Below are 18179 nucleotides of genomic sequence, written 5' to 3'. Positions count from 1 at the left end.
CCAAGCCAATGCAGAGAGGAACTCAAAGAGGGACCCTGAAAACAAATGAATGTAGCTTCTCTGCCGACTGCCGTCACTTTACTCGTCCCTGTGTTTTCGCCCTTCCCTCCACCTTACCCCTCATCTCAAGTACAGCCTCGCTGTAAGAAGAGTGCACCGTGGCGGACTAGAATAGTTCAACACATAGATGTCTTTTTACAGCTCCCTAAATGGCCATTAAATACCCATCAATTGAGCTCCAGACATGAGTGTACTTCAGCCACCCTCCACCCCCACACAGCTCCCACCAGCCTGGGCTGAAGGAAGGCTGCAAGGTCCTGCTAGACACCCAGTATTGTCCAACACTCTCAAAGTGGTGTCTCTGACGGGTCTAGAATGATAATGCTCTTTTCACTCGATGGCAACCACTCGTTGTACACAACGTCAGAGGTATACTTCATCTAGATAGTCGGGAAATAGTGTTGGTCTCAACAATGTGTTGCAAAACATACAGCAGGTTTAACAAGATTGGTGGGAAGGTGGCATGTTAATTTTCCTTCACAGCAATGGAAATATGAAAATATAGTTTAAATGCGCTGTAGGCCATTTTGGATATGATTCAACCATCAACGATTTGCCTATACTAAAACGGTGTGGTTTGTAATCATAATGGCCTAATATAACCACGTAATACGGCTGTCAGAACAGAAACATAATTGTGGGAAAGCAGCCATTCTGGGAAACATGTAAACTATAGAGATACAGCAGCTGTAGTTCTTTCTTTTACATCAAGTAGATTTCTAAACACACCAACTTTCTCAACTCTATACCTGAAACATTGGCTTTTCTCCTGGTAGAATCTCTGAGCAGTTTAAGGGGACTGGGCTTAAAGGGACTGCAATCTAGGAATGCCATGCTATCGTAAATGGCTTTATCAGAATAGTATAGTATCTTAGCTCACTGAGGTGTGAGAGGAGAGAGAGAAAGAGAGAGACAAGAAAACCCTGTTCTTTAAAAAAAATGTTGTCCTCTCTATAGGGGGGAGGTCTGTCCTCTTCCTGTCCTCCTCAGAGTCATTCAAACGTTATTTTCCTCCTGACCCTCTTGCATGCTAGACTTCATCAGAATAGTTTTTTTTTAAAGTCCCCCCACCTCTCCTCCTTTCCCTTTTCCAGTATTCGGTTCATTACATTTCTGCAGACTTCCAGAGAAGAAAAATGCCCGATCAATAAAGTAGAGAGAGCTGTGGAGGGACGTGTGAAAGAGAGGAACGGAGGGTAAGGGGAACATAGAAAAGAGAGAGAGGCTGGCTCTGGCTTGGGAGATGAAAGTGACATCGCCACCATGGGTTTCAGAGCCTAGAGAAAAGAACCCCAAGCCGAGCTTGAATAGGCTGAATAGCCCCATCATTTCTTTACATTCTTTCACTCTCCCCAGGCCTGACTGCTGGAACTCTTCATTCAGCACAATGGCAAATGCACTAAAACTTTTTCTCATGCTAATGCTCCCACAACTGCATGGGCATCAACGCATTAAATTAAAATCACACTCATGGTGGATACACAGGCATGTATCCACCATGCGCAACACAGAAATGCATACCACCATGGATGCTTTTTGCAAGAGTCAGAGCTTTTTCCTTGAGCATTTGTCTATTCTTACTTTTCATTTCTTTCTTTTCACTGTTTTCTTTTCACTTTAATCTCTAGAGAACATACTATTGTTCCTTTGTAAAATCCTGCAGTTTTAACATTCTTCAGTAAGCCCATGACATCAAATAACTTTAACCATTCCTTTCATCAGTTTTACATTTGAGTTGATGAATATCACTGATTAAGGAATTCATTTTACATTTAAACTATATCCTTTGAATTGATTTACAATCCTAAAACCACGTCTATTCTTTTTTATTTGTAGTTCTATAACTGATCTGAATGCAGACCAAAACAAGGATGAAAATGGTGTTCATACTATTAGTTCAGGCGTTAGCCTAGGGATTATTAACACACACTATAGATGGGTAAAAGCCAACAGTAAATATAGCTCTTTTTACCCACACAAAAGCGTCAAGTGTTTGTTGATTACTCAGGCTACAGTGCAAACAGGCAAACAACTGAGAATTTTTCAACAATAAGTACACAACTCCTACTGACATGGGAGATTCAAGGAGGTGCCCTTAATTCCACAGCATGTCAAGCACTTGAAACATTTATTGCAAGTGTTTAAATGAGAGGGATCTTGAAATAATCTGTACACGGAGTGAAATGAGTGCACACTTGAGCACCTATCACTTTCTTTTACGTCAACTTGTAGCCACTGTGTATAGGCCTACAGCCAGTCTGCCACAAACGTTAGTGTGAAAAGCACAATTAAATTGGAATGTAGCCTATGAAATGTGTCAATCTGAAACCACTCAAAATTATGATATACAAGACAACAACATTTGAGAACACATGTCCCTAAGCCTTCTATAGAAATTAAAACTTCCGGAAATATGCATAAAATGTATTGCAAAATAAAAGTTACTGTTTACATCGAACTTTGCACACATTTTTAGAATCATATTTAAAGATGCAGTGAATCACGATAGGTCTAGGCTACTACTCTGCTGGGCATTTGGAAGTCAGTAGAAGGATTGATGCCGCGGCTTTCGGATCACATCTCTTCGCATATGGATCAAGTTGCAAGACAGAATGTTTTGGATTCCAATGTCAGTTAAGTTCAAAGTGCAAATGTGATGTGGAGTTACCCAAACCCCATCTGTCCTTGACACGCAAGATTATTCAATATGACTGCAGGATAGTGGTTTACATTTAAACACATATAGCTTGTCTATTGAATTCAGCATCAAGAGGTTTCAAATAAGAAATGAATAATTTGTTTTAAAATGTATCCAAGCTTGTCATCTAGGCTAGCCTACACCACAACAAAAACTGTCCTTACCTTGAATACTTTCTCTTTAGACCCCGATGCTGTTTTGTTCACTTTGTCCGACGACTCTCTGCAAGTATTTCGAGAATAGGGCTAAAGTGTACTTTTTCAATGAAAACAGCCGAGACCGGCTATGTCTCTGAAAAAAATGTACTTTAAGAAAAGTTTGAAAGTCTACTCAAAGTTCGGGACACGGCATCCCTCGGATAACTCATTTAACACGGAGGAGCGCAATTACTCGCATCTAACTTTTACAATCCATCATCTTCAAGCGGTAACGTTTTCTCACTCACCTTTGAGTTTTTACATAAGAAAGCGCATGACATGTTTTCGCCAGAATACGTGGTCGAAAATGTAAAGTAAAACTAGATTTTAATCGACAGTTGTTCTAGACATGTGGTGGTGAGATTTTCAAGCTGATCTGTTTTCAATCCGATCCCCTCTTTCTCTCCCCCTCTCTACCCTCCACCTCCTCCGTGCTCCCTGCCATTTGCTGCTCCAGATGGGCCGGGCTAACTCAATCCAGCAGTTGGACCCAGGTACAAGTTCGATAAAGTTTAATTATTGTTCGATTTCACAGACTTCAGGCAGGAACGTTACTGGGAGCTAATTTTGTCAGATACACATGGGCTATTCAATTGAGAATAGGAGCATCATTGCAACTGACTAGTATATCACCCAACCGACCCCCCTCCTCATATAAACGTATTTTTTGTCCATCACATATTTTTGGGTAATTGATATCTTCTTCCCCGTCTCCATTTGTCTTGGCATAGCCTTAGAGCAGCAACACTGATGAAATCAATTTGGAGACAAGACTTCCACATAGCCCACACAAAGCAACTCATTAGGCATACTTTCCGCCATTATCAACAGTGCCTGGTACTAGCAAGTTACATGATGTGTCAGACTTTAACACTTGGAATGCGGATGTGGGTGTGTATATATATATATATATATATATATATATATATATATATATATATATATATCAGGCCTTTCTGATGAATGTGTCTGAGCAACATGATGTCTGTGAGTTGAATAACGGTTTGTGTGGATAATAGGGTAGTCCAAACAAAAGCTGTTTTCTGGACTATTTGAATGCACCTCTGTTTTGTGTCATTGTCAGTAAAAGTCTCATCATTCTCAAAAAGAAAAATAACAGAACAGTCATGACAGTCTTTACCTTTTTATCAGATTACTCAAAAGCTGTCGTTCTTGTGTTTTTTACCCGCTTTTTTCTTCTCTCGCTTTTCTTGTGTGTGTTTAAAAAAATCTATATTATTACCTTTATTCTGCATTGTTGGGAAAGAGCTCGCAAGTTAAGCTTTTCACTGAACTGTTTTACACCTGCTGTATCCTGTGCATGTGACAACTTTTAACCTTTGAAACACATCTTGGAGTTTGGATTTGACCCATGATCACCAATTCAGTGGATATTGAGGGAAACAGTGACTTCTTGTGGACATCGAGAATACAACCGTTGCATTCATTCATAGGTTGTGTGTGAATGTGAAAGAGAAAGAGAGATAAAGACAGAGGGAGGAACATAAAGAGAGAGAGGTGGGTAGAAAGAGTGAGCAAGAGTGGGAGACAAAGAGTGGGGATAGCGAGAGAGAGAAAGAAACAGAGAGAGAGTGAGAAAGAATGCGAGAGAAAACGAGGGAGAGAGAGAGTGTCAGGCCTGGCTACGTCCACCTATTGTTAATCTCTCTGTGGGCACAGCATGCCTGGATGCCCCCTCTCAAAACCAGGCTGTGCACATGAGCCCACTCTGTGCCTCTGCTTGTCTGTATAAAAGGGGGTGAACGCCAGTGTCAAGCCGTTTGCATTTCTCCTCTGCCAGCGGATCCTACAGCCTGGAATTTTAATGAGCATGTTGGGTTTCTGATTTCAGGAGCAAAACAGGAGCGAGGCAAGGAAGAGAGAGGCGTTATAGAGTTTCATAGACCATTCATAAAGTCTTCATAAGGATCACCTAGATGCTTCATAAAGTCTTCATAAGCACTACCTAGATCCTTCATAAAGTCTTCAAAAGCACTATGTAGATGCTTCATAACAAAACCTTCATAAGCATTACCTAGATGTTTCATAAAGTCTTTATAAGCACTACCTAGATCCTTCATAAAGTCTTAAAAAGCACTACCTAGATGCTTCATAACAAAACATTCATAAGCACAATTTAGACGCTTCACAAATGAGTTGATGGTGAGTGAGATCACCTGTTGCTTATGATCTGGTCACATGATCTCCTGCATACTTTCAGCATTACACAACCCTCACCTCAAGGTGCAGATCTAACCAAAACATAATCAATCAAAAGTGTTTGTGCTGGTGTATGTTTTTGGCTATGAATCAACTATTCATTGTTTTTCCAAGTTATTGACATAGTCTTTCCTCATTTAAATTAAATCTACAACAATAAATTATCACATATCTATTTTTCTGTTCTGTTGATCTATTTAATAACAGGACAGTAGGGATGGTGCTGGCTGCTATAGCCTACATTTGCCTACATACTACAGAAAGTTTGCATATGAACAGCAGTTTACTGTATTTTGTTGCATTGTTCACAGTATGATTGTTTGTGTTTACAACTGAGAACCGACAAGACGTGTCCGAAAGCATACATTTGTTTTATCACATCCCTGACCTGTCGTGTGAGGTTAACCCTCTCTGTGTGATGACACAGTTAGTTAGCCTTCTGCTGGAGTATATATATATAGCCTGTGTTTTCCTATTATCTCCAAATCATCTCTGGGGTCCACTGTGTATCCAAACCCAAAAAACACACACACACGCACACACACACTTGCACCTTATAGTATTCAAAAGCAACATTATTAAACAAATTGCACACCAACTCCGTACTCTTATCTGGTGTACTTGATGTAGAATACCTACTCTGAATGAAATTGTTCTGTAGGCGTAAACTTTGAAAGAATTTGAGACACTTGCTGGAAAAAGTGAATTTGTATGAATACACTACCATCAAGTGGTGTAAAGTGGTATCACAGTGTTGGTTCTTATTACCAGGGTATAGGCCTGTACAAAGCAGTTTACAATGCATTTTAAACTGAGGATACTCACCCCTCTGGCTGCTCTATCTTTATGGTCAAGTTGAAGGAGAACAGCGGCTTGTGTCTCTTAAACAGACCCGAGGAGAGTCACGGACACACACACATGCACACACGCACACACACACACACACACACACATCTTATTGTCAATTCAAGCTATCACAACTGGTTAACACTTTACTTGACACCCAGCGTCTTAACACATTATGACATGGTCATAAACATGCTGACATAACCTGTCATAATAGGGTCATAACACTGTCATGACCCATATACAGTGTCAAGAAAAAGTATGTGAACCCTTTGGAAGTACCTGGATTTCTGCATAAAATGGTCGTAAAGTTTGATCTGATCTTCATCTAGGTCACAACAACAGACAAACACAGTCTGCTTAAACTAATAACACACTAACAATTATACGTTTTCATGTCTTTATTGAGCACACCAAGTAAACATTTACAGTGCAGGGTGGAAAAGGTTGGTGAACCCTTGGATTTAATAACTGGTTGACCCTCCTTTGGCGGCAATAATCTCAACCAAACCTTTTATGAGGTTGTGGATCAGACCTGCACAATGGTCAGGAGGAATTTTGGACCATTCATCTTTACAAAACTTTCAGTTTCAGTTCAGCAATATTCTTGGGATGTCTGGTGTGAACTGCTCTCTTGAGGTCATGCCACAGCATCTCAATCGGGTTTAGGTCAGGACTCTGGGCCACTACAGAAGGTGTATTTTCTTCTGTTGAAGCAATTCTATTGTTGATTTACTTCTGTGTTTTGGGTCGTTGTCCTGTTGCATCACCCAACTTCTGTTGAGCTTCAATTGGTGGACAGATAGCCAAACATTCTCCTGTAAAATGTCTTGATAAACTTGGGAATTCATTTTTCCATCGATGATAGCAAGCTGTCCAGGCCCTGAGGCAGCAAAGCAGCTCCAAACCATGATGCCCCCGCCACCATACTTTACAGCTGGAATGAGGTTTTTTGATGTTTGTATTTTTGTATTTATTATGGATCCCCTTGGCAGCAGCTACTCTTCCTGCGGTCCAGCAAAATTAAGGCAGTTAATACAATTTTAAAAACATTACAATACATTCACAGATTTCACAACACACTGTGTGCCCTCAGGCTCCTACTCAACCACTACCACATATCTACAGTACTAAATCCATGTGTATGTGTAGTGTGTATGATATTGTGTGTGTGTGTGTGTGTGTATATGCATGTGTCTGTGCCAATGTTTGTGTTTCTTCACAGTCCCACTGCTCCATAAGGTGTTTTTTAATCTGTTTTTTTAAATCAAATTTTACTGCTTGCGTCAGTTACTTGATGTGGAATGGAGTTCCATATAGTCATGGCTATATGTAGTACTGTGTGTCTCCCATAGTCTGTTCTGGACTTGGGGACTGTGAAGAGAGCTCTTCTGGCATGTCTTGTGGGGTATTCTTGGCTGTCCGAGCAGTGTGCCAGTAGTTTAGACAGACAGCTCGGTGCATTCAACATGTCAGTACCTCTCATAAATATAAGTAGTGATGAAGTTAATCTCTCCTCCACTTTCAGCCAGGAGAGATTGACATGCATATTATTAATATTAGCTCTCAGTGTACATCCAAGGGCCAGCCGTGCTGCCCTGTTCTGAGCCAATTACAATTTTCCTAAGTCCTCTTTTGTGGCACCTGACCACTCGACTGAACAGTAGTCAAGGTGCGACAAAACTAGGGCCTGTAGGACCAGCCTTGTTGATAGTGTTGTTAAGAAGGCAGAGCATCGCTTTATTATAGACAAACTTCTCCCCATCTTAGCTACTACTGCATCAATATGTTTTGACCATGACAGTTTACAATCTAGTGTTACTCCAAGCAGTTTAGTCACCTCAACTTGCTCATTTTCCACATTATTTATTACAAGATTTAGTTGAGGTTTAAGGTTTAGTGAGTGTTTTGTTCCAAATACAATGCTTTTAGTTTTAGAAATATTTAGGGCTAACTTATTCCTTGCCACCCACTCTGGAACTAACTGCAGCTCTTTGTTGAGTGTTGCAGTCATTTCAGTCGCTGTAGTAGCTGACGTGTATAGTGTTGAGTCATCCGCCTACATAGACATTCTGGCTTTACTCAAAGTCAGTGGCATGTCATTAGTAAAAAAAAAAAAAAGCAAGGGGCCTAAACATCTACCCTGGGGAATTTCTGATTCTAACTGGATTATATTTGAGAGGCTTCCATTAAAGAACACCCTCTGTGTTCTGTTAGACAAGTAACACTTTATCCACATTATAGCAGGGGGTGTAAAGCTGTAAAGTCCTTCCCTATAAGCATGCTGAAATTCTGTTGTCAATCTGTTTACTGTGAAATAGCATTGTATCTGGTCAAACACATTTTTTCCCAGAAGTTTACTAAAGGTTGGTAACAGGCTGATTGTCGGCTATTTGAGCCAGTAAAAGGGGGCTTTACTATTCTTGGGTAGCGGAATGACTTTAGCTTCCCTCCAGGCCTGAGGGCACACACTCTCTTAGTAGGCTTAAATTGAAGATGTGGCAATATCGTCTGCTATTATCGTCAGTAATTTTACATCCATATTGTCAGACCCCGGTGGCTTGTCATTGTTGATAGACAACAATTATTTTTTCACCTCTTCCACACTGACTTTAGGGAATTCAAAAGTACAATTCTTGTCTTTCATAATTTGGTCCGATATACTTGGCTGAAGCGTTTGTTGCTGGCATGTCATCCCTAAGTTTGCTTATCTTGTCAAAGAAAAAGTAATTAAAGTTGTTTGCAATATCAGTGGGCTTTGTGATGAAGTGGGATTTGTGATTTCATTTAAGGTGCCCCAAAGCTTTTTACTATCATTCTTTATGTAATTTATCTTTGTTTCATAGTGTAGTTTATTTTTTTTGTAGTTTAGTCACATGATTTCTTAATTTGTTGGGCTGCCAGACTTAATTCCCATACCTTTTGCCTCATCCCTCTCAACCATACAATTTTTCAATTCCTCATCAAACCAAGGAGATGTAACAGTTTTTGCAGTCATTTTCTAAATGGGTGCATGCTTATTAGTAACTGGAATAAGTAGTTTCATAAATGTGTCAAGTGCAGCGTCTGGTTGCTCCTCATTACACACCACAGACCAGCAAATATTCTTGACATCATCAACATATGAATCACTATAAAACATCTTGCATGACCTCTTATATTAGGCCCAGCCTTTGGAACTTTGGTTTTCCTAGATATAGCTATTATATTGTGATCACTACATCATATGGATTTGGATACTGCTTTAAAGCAAATATCTGCAGCGTTAGTAAAAATGTGATCAATACATGTAGATAATTTAATTCCTGTGCTGTTTGTAATTACCCTGGTAGGTTGACTGATAACCTGATCCAGGTTGCAGGCACTGGTTACAGAAGTTTTTTCCTGAGTGGGCAACTTGATGATAGCCAGTCAATATTTAAATCACTCAGAAAATATTCTACTCTGTTGATATCACATACATTATCAAGCATTTCACACATATTATCCAGATACTGACTGTTAGCACTTGGTGGTCTATAGCAGCTTCCCACAAGAATGGGCTTTAGGTGAGGCAGATAAACCTGTAGCCATATTACTTCAACAGTATTTAACATTAGATCGTCTCTAAGCTTTACAGGAATATGGTTCTGAATATATACGGCAACACCGCCTCCGTTGGCATTTGTCTTTTCGGTAGATGTTATAACCATGTATTGCTACCACTGTATCATCAAAGGTATTATCTAAGTGAGTTTCAGAGATAGTCAGAATATGAATGTCATCTGTTACAAGCAAGTAATTGAATTCATGGACCTTGTTTCTTAGGCTACATATGTTAATATGGGCTATTTTTAGCACTTTTCTGGGTTGCTTGATTGTTTTTAATGCTTTTCTGGGAAGCTTATCAGAGGTAGATTTGCTTATGTTATTTATATTGGAACTGATAGTGCAGGGTGAGCTGCATAAAGTGATCTTCCTACTATTGCACACCGCCTCAGTGCTAACAGTATAACTCTGGTTCATAGGCACATGATTACCGCATACAATAGCTGTAGGATAAACAGATGTATTCTGTGCAATTAGGGGTACATAAATTAAATTACTTACATTGTGTTTGCCAATGCCCCTAAGATCATGTACATTTGATGCAGCGTTATGACGACTCATTGTCTCAATGGTAGGGATTAACTGAGCTGGTCTTGGATCATTTACCAGTCACTGTTTCAACGCAGCCTTGAAATGGGAGGAGCCAAGATGATTTTGATGGACTCCGTCATTCCTGTGGAGTATCTTCTGTTTCCAGAAGGTGTCAAAGTTATCAATAAAAGTGACTCCAGCAGAGCTACAGTAGTATTTTAGCCAGATGTGTAATGCCAGCAGTCTGCTGAATCTTTCACATCCAACGATGGTACTGGACCTGAAATTATTGGCCATATTTGGAGTCTTTCAATGCTAAAATCAGTTAATTAAAATCAATTTTCAAATGTTTCGAGGTAGCCCTCCTGATGTTGTTTGACCCCACATGGACTACAACAGTGTCAGCTCCCGGGATCTGTGTTAGAACACTCGGAAGGAGCCTTGTTATGTCCTGTACTCTTGCTCCTGGGTAGCACAGGGTTTTGCCTTGGGGACAGAGATGTTCCTCACCATAGAGCTGCCTATGATGACAGCTGGTGATGTTGAATGGACCGGTCTCTCAGGCAGCATCACGTCTGGTGGGGCTGAGAGTTCCGAGGATCTGAACCCGAGCTAGAAGCCATCGGAGAGGGAGACATAACCGAGGACGAAGATGCAGGTACCTCCGGATCTGATCTTGATTGGGAAGCCACCAAGGACGAAGGCGCCGGAACCTCTGGATCCAGGGCGGCAAAGCTGTTTCTGGTCTGTGTCAGTCCCGGGCTCAACATCCCAATGGACACCCCCCGTTGCCAGAGTACGCTTTCTTCGACTTCCACGGTGAGTGACGTACCTCCATGGCTGGTGGTTGAGTCGAGAACAGCTCCGTTCTCCAGTGAATGGGGAGACACCTTCGGGGATGGAACCCTGCCTAGCACTGGCCAGTCGGCTGTGGAGAGCCGCCACGGTGGCAAAACTTCCACCAGACCAGAGCGGCGGCCGGCTACTGGGGTGGAAGAAAAATTAAAAGTAGGTGGGCGTGGGTTCCCCAGTAGCTTATGTAGGTTTGCTACTTGCTTGCTAAGAGTAGCTACTTCACTCCTGTAGTCCTACGCAAGCAAGCAGTTGCTACATTGAAAGTCAGCGCGGCCCACATTGTCCCGGAACAAAGCAAAGTAAGCACAGTTCCTGCAACACTGGAAACGTTCAATAGCGGCCTCCATTTCAGACAGCAATTTAGCCCAACAGAGCTGTGCCTTTTTTTCTCCACACATAGTGTTGTGTGTTTCTTCCAAACAACTCTGTAACAACTGTAGTTTCATCTGTCCACAGAATATTTTTCCAGTAGCGCTATGGAACATCCAGGTGCACTTTTGCAAACTTCAGACGTGCAGCAATGTCTTTTTTTGGACAGTTGTGGCTTCTTCCACGGTGTCCTCCCATGAACACCATTCTTGTTTAGTGTTTTACATATCGTAGACTTATCAACAGAGATGTTAGCATGTTCCAGAGATTTCTGTTAGTCTTTAACTGTCACTCTAGGATTCTTCTTAACCTCATTGAGCATTCTGCGCTGTGCTCTTGCAGTTATCTTTGCAGGATGGCCACTCCTATGGAGAGTAGCAACATTGCTGAACTTTCTTCATTTATAGACAATTTGTCTTACCCGTGGACTGATGAACATCAATGCTTTTAGAGATACTTTTGCAACACTTTCCAGCTTTATGCAAGTCAACAATTCTTAATTTTAGGTCTTCTGAGATCTTTTTTGTTCGAGGCATGGTTTACATCAGGCAATGCTTCTTGTGAATAGCAAACTCAAAGTTTGTGTGCCACACCCTGATCTGTTTCACCTGTCTTTGTGATTGTCTCCACCCCCCTTCCAGGTGCTGCCCATCTTCCCCATTATCCCCTGTGTATTTATACCTGTGTTCTCTGTTTGTCTGTTGCCAGTTCGTCTTGTTTGTCCAGTCTCATTTTTCTCGCCCTCCTGGTTTTTACCCTTGCCTGTCCTGACTCTGAGCCCATCTGCCTGACCACTCTGCCTGCCCCTGACCCTGAGCCTGCCTGTCAAACTTTACCTTTGCCCCACCTCTGGATTATTGACCTCTGCCTACCCTGAGCCTGCCTGCCGTCCGGTACCATTGCCCCACCTCTGTTTTTCTGACCCCTGGCTGCTTTGACCTGTCTATTGCCTGCCCCTGTTGGAGTATTAAACCATTGTTAATTCGACTTGTCTGCATCTGGGTCTTACCTTCACACCTGATAGTACGAACTGGCCATGACTGACCCAGCAGCCCCGGCCAGCTGCGCAACGCCATCTCCTCCCAAGGAGCCTCCATTGGTAGGCACGAGGAATTGCTTCGTGGTCTTATGGAGGGGGTCCAAACATTGGCTGAACATTGGCATGACCGGGCATAGGACATGTTGCTGTAGCAATTCTGCGGGTTGTCTGGGGGGCGGCCTGCCACGGTGGTAACCCCACCGTCCCTCATTAACTTGGCGGTTAACAGCGCCACCCCACCGGCCACTCCACCTTCACAGGAGCCCCGGCTACCTCCCCCGGAATGCTTTAATGGAGAGCCGAGCACCTGTCGGGCATTTTCAGCTCAGTGTGCCCTCATTTGAGCTTCAGATAGCCTACCTCATCACTGATGTCTGGGAGGGCTCTCACCTGGGCTATCACTGTATGGGAACAACATCCCGGCCATGTGTGTGAGTCTGGAGAAGCTGCCCAGAAGCTAATCCAGCTCCGGCAGCACTCCCGTCGAGTGGCCAACTATGCGGTGGATTTCCGCACTTTGGCAGTGGAGAGTGTGTAAAAACAGGAAGCACTGTTCGACATGTTCCTGCACGGCGTCTCGGAGGAGGTTAAGGACAAGCTTGCTGCTTGGGAGTTACCCACGAATCTTAACAACTTCTTCGGGATCGGTGTCCCTTCCACGGGACGGTTGAGCTAACATAGGCTAATGCAATTAGCATGAGGTTGTAAGTAACAAGAATATTTATCAGGACATAGACATATCTGATATTGGCAGAAAGCTTACATTCTTGTTAATCTAACTGCACTGTCCAATTTACAGTAGCTATTACAGTGAAAGAATACCATGTTATTGTTTGAGGAGAGTGCACAATTTTGAACATGAAAAGTTATTAATAAACAAATGAGGCACATTTGGGAAGGCGTGACACAACATTTTGAACAGAAATACAATGGTTCATTGGATCAGTCTAAAACTTTGCACATACACTGCTGCTTTCTAGTGGGCAAAATCTAAATAGCACCTGGGCTGGAATAATCAACTATGATCTTTATCTTGCATTTCAGAGATGATGGTACAAAAAAAGAATCTGTGTATTATCTTTTACCAGATCTATTGTGTTATATTTTTCTACATTCCTTTCACATTTCCACAAACTTCAAATTGTTTCCTTTCAAATGGTACCAAGAATATGCATATCTTTGCTTCAGGGCCTGAGCTTCAGGCAGTTAGATTGGGGTATGTCATTTTAGGCGAAAATTGTAAAAAAGGGGCGGATACTTAAGAGGGTATTACTCACTCAACGCTTTGACCATCCGCATCGATGGACGATTGCGGGAATGACGAATGGAGAGGAAATTCGATTTCGCTTGAACGTCCAGGGATTCCACCTCGCCTCCGAGTCATCCCGGAAGTCCCCGACGGTCCTGTTGCCGAGAGCACCCGAGGTTTCCCGACTTTCCTCGAGAGTCACCGAAGATGACAGAGGCACTGTTTCATGATCCTATACAACTAGGCAGAGCTGGGCTGTTGCCAGTGGAATGGCAACACATGATCAACACAAGGAGCTGTCTGTATTGCTGGATTTATGACTGCGGGATTGACCTTCTCCCTACACCAGAGACCAAGGCTAAGGAGACCTACATTGGGGACTCCCTAGCTACAGGATTTATCCGTCCCTCTTCCTCTCCCGCTGGCACAGGGTTCTTCTTTGTGGAGATAAAGGACAAGACCCTGCGTCCGTACATTGACTACCAATGACAGTATTACTGTGAAAAAACGTTATCCGCTTCCACTCATTTCCTCAGCCTTCCACATTGGTGTGGATATGAGAGGGGGACGAGTGGACAACCGCCTTCAACGCGGCCAGCGGCCACTACGAATATCTGGTCATGCCCTTTGGCCTCGCCAATGCCAATGTGTTTCAGGCTCTGGTGAATGATGTTCTCCGCGATATGTTGAACCGGTTCGTCTTCGTCTACATTGATGACATCCTCGTCTTCTCCCGCTCCCCCCAAGAACACGTGATCCACGTCCAACAGAAGGTGCTGGAGAACCAGTTGTTTGCTAAGGCAGAAAAGTGCGATATCCATCGCTCCACCATTCCCTTTCTGGGCTACATATTCTCTGCTGGGAGTGTCCAGATGGATCCCGAGAAGGTGGTGGATTGGCCTTAGCCTACGTCCATTGTGCACTCCCTGGGGTTCGCCAACTTTTATTGGCGCTTCATCTGGGGTTACAGCACCCTGGCCTCCCCCTTGTCTGTACTCACCTCTACCAAGGTTCCGTTCATGTGGTCCTCTGCCACTGCCCGGGCTCTCCGGGACCTTAAACACAGGTTCACCGCTGATCCTTTCCTGGCCCTTCCCGTCAGTTTGTGATGAAGGCCGATGCTTCAATGTCGGAGTGGGAGCTGTCCTGTCCCAACGCCCTGGACCTTAAGCTGCATCCCTGTGCCTTCTTCTCCCACCGCCTCAACGCCATGGAGAGGAACTACGATGTGGGGAATCAGGAGCTCCTCGCGGTGAAGATGGCGTTGGAGGAATAGAGGCACTGGCTAGAAGTGACGTAACATCATTGTGTGGACCGACCACAAAAACCTGGAGTATCTCCACACCGCCAAGCGCCTCAACTCCAGGCAAGCAAGATGGGCCCTGTTGTTTACCTGGTTAAACTTTTCTCTCTCCTACTGGCTGGGGTCCAAGAACGTCCAAGAACGTCAAGCCGGATACCCTGTCCCACCGCTATAACCCCACAGTTACCTCCCCGGAGTCTGACCATCCTTCCCACCTCGTGCCTGGCGACGGAACTCAGCTGGGGTATAGGGAAACAGGACTGGGAGGCGCAGTGGTCGTAACCGAACCCTTGGGGGGGCTCAGATAACCGGAGGTTTGTGCCTGACGCTGTCTGCTCTGCGGTCCTGGAGTGGGCCCATTCCTCCAGGCTTGCCTCACCCGGACTCTCATCGGACCGTGGCCTTCGTGCGACAACACTTTTGGTGGCCTACTATGGTTCTGGATGTTGCCGCATTTGTCACCGCCTGCACGGTCTGCGCACAGAACAAGACTCCTCGGCAAGCTCCGGCTGGTCTTCTCCAACCACTGCCTGTCCCTCACCGTCCCTGGTCCCATATATCCCTGGATTTCATCATGGGTCTCCCCCCGTCTGAGGGCAACACTGCCATCCTGGCGGTGGTCGGTTTTCCAAAGCCGCCCACTTCATTCCTCTCCCCAAACTACCTTCGGCCAAGGAGACGGCCCAGCTTATGGTGCAGCACGTCTTCCGGATCCATGGACTCTCGGTGGACATGGTCTCCGACCGGGGTCCGCAGTTCTCATCCCGGTTCTTGAAGGCGTTCTGCACGCTCATTGGGTTGTCGGCCAGCCCGTTCCCCGGATTCCACTCCCAGTCCAACGGACAGTCGGAGCGAGCCAACCAGGACTTAGAGACGACGACTCTTCGCTGCCTAGTTTCCGCCAACCCTGCCACCTGGAGTCAGCAACTGGTATGGTTTGAGTACGCCTGCAACACCCTTCCTTGCTCCACCACGGGTCTCTCGCCCTTCGAGTGTTCCTTGGGATATCAGCCTCTGCTCTTCCCCGAGCAAGAGGAGAAAGTCAGCAATCCCTCTGTCCAGATGTTCATCCGCCCCTGTCGCCATACCTGAAGGAGAGCCCAGGCTGCTCTGTTGAAGACAACTTCCAGGTATAGGCGACTAGCGGATCGCCACCGGGCCCCTGCTCCACGCTATCGGCTCGGGCAGAGGGAATGGCTCTCCACCCAGGACCTGCCCTACCGGGTGGAGTCCCGTAAACTTTCCTCCAATTTCATCGGCCCGTTCAACATCTCTAGAGTCATTATCCCCACTGCTGTTCATCTTTTGTTACCCCGTACCCTCTGTATTCACCCTACTTTGCATGTGTCTAGGATTAAGCCCGTGTCTCACAGCCCTTTGTCTTCTGTTTCCAGGCCCACCGTTCCTCCCTCTTTGATGGCCATCCGGCGTACACGGTGAGACGCCTCCTGAGTGTTCGGCCACAGGGCAGGGGTCTGTCTATTGCCTGCCCCTGTTGGATTATTAAACCACTGTTAATTTGACTTGTCTGCATCTGGTTCTTACCTTCACACCTGATATTGTGAATGTTTTTTATAGGGCAACGCAGCTCTAACCAATATCTCCAATCTCGTCGCATTGATTGGACTCCAGGTTAGCTGACTCCTGACTCCAATTAGATTTTGTGAGTTGCTAGTCATTAGCCTAGGGGTTCACATACTTGTTCCAACCTACACTGTGAATGTTTAAATTATGATTTCAATATAGACAAGAAAAATACAATAATTTGTGTGTTATTAGTTTAAGCACAATATGTTTGTCTATTGTTGAGACTTAGACATTTGATGACCAATTTATGTAAAAATCCAGGTAATTCCATAAGGGTTCCCATACTTTTTCTTGCCACTGTATATACGTGACATATATTGTGTTATTTTATGGCTGGTTATGACTCTTCTGGCTGGTTATGACGTCTTCCGGATCCATGGACCCCCGGTGGACATGGTCTCTCCGACCGGGGTCCGCAGTTCTCATCCCGGTTCTTGAAGGCGTTCTGCACGCTCATTGGGTTGTCGGCCAGCCTGTTCCCCGGATTCCACCCCCAGTCCAACGGACAGTCGGAGCGAGCCAACCAGGACTTAGAGACGACGACTTTTCGCTGCCTAGTTTCCGCCAACCCTACCACCTGGAGTCAGCAACTGGTATGGTTTGAGTACGCCTGCAACACCCTTCCTTGCTCCGCCACAGGTCTCTCGCCCTTCGAGTGTTCCTTGGGATATCAGCCTCTGAGTGTCAAAGAGTGTCAAAAAGAGTGTCAAATAGTGTCAAAAAGAGTGTCAAAGAGTGAGAGTAAGAGTGTCAAAACCCACATTTATTCAAATGTGTTTTTTTTCTGCCAAGATCTTTCCTTTTCATTTTAAATCCTTTGTTGTTGTTGTAATGATTTTTTTACATTTTTTTCCCCCATCATATTTTAAATAAATTGTAGAAAATGCACTTTAGGACACTGTCATGAAGCATTATGACCACCCTCTGTCACTTTACTTGGACTAAGAAAATACACTTTATGTCACTGTCAAGAAGCATTATGACCATCCTGTGTCACTTTACTTGGACTAAAAAAATACACTTCATGGCACTGTTGTCATGACGTTGGGTTGGGGGTAGGTTTATGACAGTCATAAATACCTCTCTCCCCCTTTTTCTCTCTCCCTACTATAACTGATGTGACATAAGAAAACCCCTTGGTTAACATAGAGATTCTGGGAACATCAGAAGTGGGGGGAAATTAACTATATTCTGGTAATCCGACCAACTGAACATATGCGGTGGTACTTAAGGTATATTATGTCAGTTCGGTTGCCCTCTGACACATTCTCATCAATGATAGAATGACATAAACTCTACTGTGGAAAGGCTAAACGTCAGAGGTATCGGATTCACATGGAATCGTTGTTTAATTCAAATGTTTGAATATGAAATTATTTGTGAAGAGATGAAATTTAATTTTAGCTTCCAAATGAGAGATTTGTGTTTTCATAAGTTTGGGCTTCTGCTCAACTAGGGGCCCGCCCCTGTGAAGAGACATGGGTAATAGACTTTTCAGACACACCCCTCTCCCTCCACTATAGAAGCCATTGACAAAAATATAACTTTCTGTTGCGGGTACGCTAGGATGACGATCCGGTGTCAGAATGGTTCAGATAATAACTACAGAACCAAGCCAACAGCAGCATGGACTTTGA

The 18179-nt window shown here is 44.0% G+C and overlaps 1 protein-coding gene across 2 annotated transcripts in view; it reads right to left on the bottom strand.

Annotated features, from left to right (window-relative positions):
- The window catches only part of LOC129816580 (zinc finger protein GLI2-like), a 124425-nt gene extending 120910 nt beyond the window's left edge, over positions 1 to 3515 (bottom strand). For both annotated transcript variants that reach the window (XM_055871213.1, XM_055871214.1), the window contains exon 1: positions 2923 to 3515. The gene's annotated coding sequence lies outside the window, so the exon portion shown is untranslated. The remainder of the gene's footprint in view (positions 1 to 2922) is intronic.
- Positions 3516 to 18179: the final 14664 nt, after the last annotated feature.

Source organism: Salvelinus fontinalis, chromosome 19, assembly GCF_029448725.1.
Source record: "Salvelinus fontinalis isolate EN_2023a chromosome 19, ASM2944872v1, whole genome shotgun sequence".
Lineage (NCBI taxonomy): Eukaryota > Metazoa > Chordata > Actinopteri > Salmoniformes > Salmonidae > Salvelinus > Salvelinus fontinalis.
The sequence above is the reverse complement of the archived record's forward strand: the minus strand, read 5'-3'. Positions and strand labels throughout refer to the sequence as shown.